Below are 6,068 nucleotides of genomic sequence, written 5' to 3' on the forward strand. Positions count from 1 at the left end.
AAAAAGCAGTAAAACCACGAGGTGCTCTGGCCCCTTCACGAGTCCCCTCTGTGTTGCGTCCTTAAACGTCCCCAGGTTCTCTGAGGGCGCCTGTCAGATACAAGATTATCCGGCTCCTCCAAATGTTATTTTTTTTTTGTTGCTACATGGTCACTCTCAACTTCTTATTTCTAAGCCAAAAAATAAAACTCTAGATTTACTACACAATTTGAATTCATATTATTCTATTCTTGCTTCATGTACATGTTATAGTTATGAGTGTGCGTCTTCATTTGCCATAACAAACTACCACAGGATGGGCGGCTTAAACAATGCAAGTTTATTTCCTCACAGTCCTGGAGGCTGGAAGTCCAAGATCAAGGTGTCGGCAGGTTTGGTTCCTCCGAGGCCTCTCTCCTTGGCGTGCTGATGGCCGCCTTCTCACTGTGTCCTCAGCTGGTCTTTCGTCTGTGCACACAGCCCCTGGTGTCTCTCTGTGTGTCCTTGTCTCATCTTATAAGGACACCAGTCAGACTGGATTAGGGGCCACCATAAAAGCCTCATGTAACTTAACCACCTCATTAAAGGCCATATTTTCAAATACAGTCACATTCTGAGGTCCTGGAGGTTAGCTATTCAACATAAGAATTTGGGGAGACATAACAGCGTGGTAGATTGGCTGCAAACTTAGCCATAAGTTTACAAACCCATGCCTGCACCCACAGCCTTTCTCATGCCATCAAAAGATGGCTTCTCTCTCTCACTTCTTGAATCTGGGCTGCCCTTGTGACTTGCTTTGGTCAAGAGGACACAGCAGAGGTTACAGGGTGCTGGCTCTGAGCCTGACTTCAGGAGGCCTTGCCTGCTTCTGTCCACTGTCTTGAAAAGCCACCAGGGGCATGGAACCGAGCTGGGCTTGCTGCCGGTGGATGGAAGGTGACATGGAGAGGAGGTGATTGCTGTCTGAAAACCAGGGAATACTGGCCGGCCAGGCCCGCGCCACGGTGGAGCTACCTCCCGCCACGGTGGAGCTGCCTGGTAACATGACTGATTGCACATTCGTGTGGGAACCCAGCCGAGAGCAGAATGGCCCCGCCTGCCTCAGACCTGGGAGCTGAGTCGGTGTTCGTTGCCGTCAGTCCCTGGGGGTTGTGGTGATGTTTTACCTCAGGTTACTGTAGCCATGGATAACCAATACAATGATCATAAGTATAAAGCTGTATTACGCAAAGGGATTTTCCATTTGGACTATCTTTACCTCTGTGATTTGATTTTCACAAAATTTCCATCAAATAGGTTTCATTCATGCAACCACAGTGCCTAAAAAGAGTATCTGAGTTGGGACAGCTTAAGGTCCTTCAGAGAGGTCACACGTTAGTAAGTGAGGGAGCCTGCTCTCCAGGCTCTGCGCTCTGAGCCAGGTGGGTGGATGCCTTATGTCCAGTGCTGCCTTGAGGAGAGGAGCGCGAGGTCCTTGGCGGCTGTCCTGTGCCTCGGTCTCCCACCACAGCGTGGCTGGCCCTGCAGCGTCCCACGCAGACAAACCAGCTAGTCCCTCTGCGGAGAATTACTCAGAAACCTCCCCTGAATGATTAACAAGAGCAAGCCTTCACTTTCAGGATGTGTCTTTTGTTTTGTTTGCACTTGATAGAGAAGACCTGGATAACGATCTCAAAACAAGGGAGTCGGGCTTGTCCACAACGCCTTCCGTCTTAGGAAACTGAGTCAGAAAGAGTCTGCTAAATGTTATTGGAGGGGGCCACATTTTTCCCCAGTATGGAGCAGGAAGTGCTTGAAACTTTCCTAGAGGACAAAGGCTCATGGCGTATACTTTCAGTTGCGGCAGAGGGGACCCGGTTGCAAGGAGCAGACCTGAAAAGGCACCACTTCCCTTTCATCAGGTGTCCGTTTTCCTTGTCTGGCTTCATTCAGCCTCGCAGAGCTGGAGGTGCTGTGATCTCCGGAGGGAGGAAGGTTAAGGATAATGAGGGAGCCCATTCTCGTGGGAGCAGAATTCATTTTCTGTGACATCTTTATAAACACAGTGGTGCTGATTTAAAAAAACAACAACAACAATTCATCCAACGTATTTCCACTTATGATAAAAAACATAGATGCTACTGCTTCTATCACCATTTTTTATCTATTTTCCCCCCCCAGCTTTATTGAGAAGTAATTCACATCAAACATTGTATAAGCTCAAGGTGTACTTTGTTCTCCCCAGTACCATTTATGTTTCCTAGAATCTGGATACAATTAACTGTAGCAAGACAGTGCTCAGTATTCCTTAAGGCTCATTTTAGGTCCTTTGAACTACCTCAGTCTTTGTAAATGTGAGAATTCACTTTCCAGTGACTGGAAAACTAAAATCTGACATACCAGCAAATGTACTCAATATTGATGTAACAATACAAAGTATTATATGCAACATGTGGACTAAGATTACAGAATTTGGCCTTTGTAAACAGCTTACACATAAACAAAGCTACTCTTTTCTGTCCTAATCTGTGAAGTGTTGCACCAACAGACCCCGTACTCTAGCTTTTTACTATGTGAGCAGATGATTCCTCACCTGTAAACAAGGTGAAAAAACCCGAAGTTCCCACCCAGAAAATACTGTTAACCCCATAATATGAAATTCTAAACTTTTAGCAGATGTAACACCAGAAATAGGTTATGGTCTCTTACCTAAGTAGTATCATAGTATCATGGGAAGTTACAGTGTTGACCAAAAGAACACAGGTTTCTCATTAAACTTTGTTTTAATGGGTCTCAAAATTCTGTGACAGATTTTTGGTCAAGTTGTTCCCATTAAAAAGTACTGATTTAAAAAACTAATAACTTAAAAACTGCCAGACACACAAAAATAAACGGTCCACAAAACATTCTCCTTTCCTGCTGAAGGTTTTTCGATGCATTGTAATCATTCACCATCTTTTACTATTAAACTTAAATGGCCAACTGAGACCAACAGTTCTGAGCCTGTTCTTCCACCGCTGATTCAGACTGGGGTGGCAGGTGTCGGGGATAATACTCATTTAGCCTCCTGAGCTTTCTGGGCAAACTTGGTGACCTTACCACCTCCTTATCTTCTTGTCCACTACTTTGATGACATCCACAGCAACTGTGTGTCTCATGTCACAAACAGCAAAAAGGCCCAGAGGAGGATAGTCAGAGAAGCTCTCAACACACATGGGCTTGCCAGGAACCATGTCAGTGATGGCAGCATCACCAGATTTCACAAACTTCGGGCCATCTTCCAGCTTTGCCCCTGAACAATGATCAGTCTTCTCCTTCAGCTTGGCAAGTTTGCAAGCAATGTGAGCTGTGTGACAATTGGTATGACAATACCTGGCACTGATGTGGCCTGGATGGTTCAGGATAATCACCTGAGGTGTGAAGCCAGCTGCTTCCATTGGTGGGTCATTTTTGCTGTCACCAGGTGTTTGCTATGTTGAACATCTTTGACAGACACATTCTTGACATTGAAGCCCACGTTGTCCCCAGGAAGAGCTTCACTCAAAGCTCCATGGTGCATTTCAACAGACTTGACTTCAGTTTTTACGTTGACTGGAGCAAAGATGACCACCATGCCAGGTGTGAGGACACCAGTCTCTACTCAGCCCACAGGGACGGTACCAAAACCACCAATTTTGTAGACATCCTGGAGGGGCAGATGCAAAGGTTTGTCAGTTGGATGTGTTGGTGGCAGATGCAATTCAGAGCTTTAAGCAGCGTGGTTCCACTGGCACTGCCATCTATATGGGTGACTTTCCAACCCTTGAACCCAGGCATGTTAGCCCTTGGCCACAGCATGTTGTCACCATTCTAACCAGAAACTGGCACAAATGCTACTGGGTCTGGGTTGTAGCCAATTTTCTTAATGTAGCTGCTGACTTCCTTAACGATTTCCTCCTATCTCTTCTGGCTGTAAGGCGCTCAGTGGAACCCATTTTGTTAACACTAGCAAGCAGTTGTTTCACACCCAGTGTGTGAGCCACAAGGGCATGCTCACGGGTCTGCCCGTTCTTGGAGATACCTGCTTCAAATTCACCAACACCAGCAGCCACAATCAGGACAGCACAATCAGCCTGAGATGTGCCTGTAATCATGTTTTTGATAAAGTCTCTGTGTCCTGGGGCGTCAATGATGGTCACATAATACTTGCTGGNTAAGGCTGGTTTACTGCTTTTTAGCTTTGCATGTCTTATTTCTCCAGATACACTATCATCTTCCCTGTCTTCCAAGAAAGTGGCCTGAGTCTTAAGTTTCTCTCTCCCATTGTGGTCTCTTGTAGTGCACTGGGCAGAGATTAACCTCGGATTAACACATCCATACGTGGCTTGGATGGCAGGCATCACGGTGGCCCTGGCGATCTGTCCATATCCACATGATGGTGATTTGCACAATAGTGAATCTTCCCATCGTGTCCTTATTTTCCAACCAGGCCTGTGCATGTACCTTCTGAGGAGGATTTTCGCAGAATCCATGATCTTTCTTCCCTTATTTTCTTATTGCCTTCACTCCTCTCTAAACGTGCTCTGGAGCAAATCAATCTTTATTTCCTTACCATTATCTACCTACCCATTAATCAGCCTTGCCCACTCAGTAGTTAGTGTGACAAGGCCTCCAAATGTCCATTGTCTGCAAATGGTGGGGTTTTTTTTTTTTTCCTTTTTTTTTCTTTTTTACCTCATCATTGCCAGCTGTTCCTGGAGCACTGCAGCCCCTGCATTTTTGACAAGTGTCTCGTCTGTAAAATCCTTTCTCTGTTTTTCCCCCTTTCCTTTCCCTTGTTACTGGCAGCCGCCCACAAAGCTGCACCCCAGTCACTTATCCGGAGTACACCCAGCACATGTTCATGGCTTTTAGGTAATAACAGCTGGCTTTCAATAAATCATATCAGTAAGGAGATCCATAAATCTTCTTCTTGCCTTGGACACATCAATCCTTATTGTCATGAATATTGCAGACATGAGTCACTTGGCCTGCACACTGATTTTGGACCCAATCACTGACTAGCTGTCACTGAGTGGGGAGGATGTCTTGGAGGAGAGAGTGTGCTCTAGCAAATCGGCGTCTTCTGGACTAAATGNCCCGGCATACTTGTAAAAACTCAGATTCCTGGGGCCCCAGTCAGGCCTTTGCTGAGTCAAACCCACAGGAGGTGGATCTCAGCCAGATATCATTTTTACCAGACCCCCAAGTGAGCCTGAGGCAGGCAGAGGAAGTGGGTTTTCCCGCCCGCCCTGCCAGCCCCTGGATGACGCACCCCTCCCTCCCTAATACCCTGTGAGTCTAGGAATGGGAGAGAATGCTTTCCCAAGTACATTTCTGTCATTGGTTTATGAACGCAGTGCTAGTTCAAGTCTCTTTAGGCTCCAACTTTGTTTAAAATGGGCAAATTGATTTCTTCTTCCAGGAAAAGTACACATAAAAAGGGTCATATGGCTTCTTTGACATCAAATAGTTTTTTAACATAACAAACTGTTTTGATAAATTGAGTGCTCTAAATCAAAGCCATCTGGGCGGTGCTTGGACTCAAAGGCCAGAAGGAGCCTGGGTAATTGGCCGAGAGTTCAAACACTGGAGTAATTCTAGGAGGTACACAGCCAGATCTGCAGCGCCCAGCCAGCTCCTCTGTCCTCCAGGTCTGCAGATACCACCCTTGCCTCTACGGCTGTTCGATACTTTAGTTGCTCATTAGTCAGAGCCTAAAGCATAATGAGGTTAAAATGAAAATTCCAATGTTACTTAGGGAAGAGCATTATGTTCATTCACAGGGAACTACCTAATAGGTTGTACACAGCTGATGTAGGATTTTCATATTTTTTAAAGACAGAGAGGCCCCATCCTTCTCAGCACATGTTAAGGGTGCAAAAGCTATGGAATGGGTACAATGAATGGTGGGCAAATGTCACATGAGGAGGCAGGTCCCAGCGATCAAAGCCTCTCTCAGGCTTTCAGCATCAACAGAGCAACTGCTTCATCTGTAATGCAAAATGTCAACCTGCCTGCAAAAATTGCATTAAAAAAGTATCAAGTAATGTGCCATATTGTGTTCACTATATTCTGTGGATTAACTATGT

General features: G+C 45.7%; 1 pseudogene; it reads right to left on the minus strand.

Annotated features, from left to right (window-relative positions):
- Window positions 1–3,013: 3,013 nt before the first annotated feature.
- LOC109384707 (elongation factor 1-alpha 1 pseudogene) lies at window positions 3,014–4,337 on the minus strand (annotated as a pseudogene).
- Between the last annotated feature and the right edge of the window lie 1,731 nt (window positions 4,338–6,068).

Source organism: Hipposideros armiger, unplaced genomic scaffold (genome assembly GCF_001890085.2).
Source record: "Hipposideros armiger isolate ML-2016 unplaced genomic scaffold, ASM189008v1 scaffold_100, whole genome shotgun sequence".
NCBI classification, from domain to species: domain Eukaryota; kingdom Metazoa; phylum Chordata; class Mammalia; order Chiroptera; family Hipposideridae; genus Hipposideros; species Hipposideros armiger.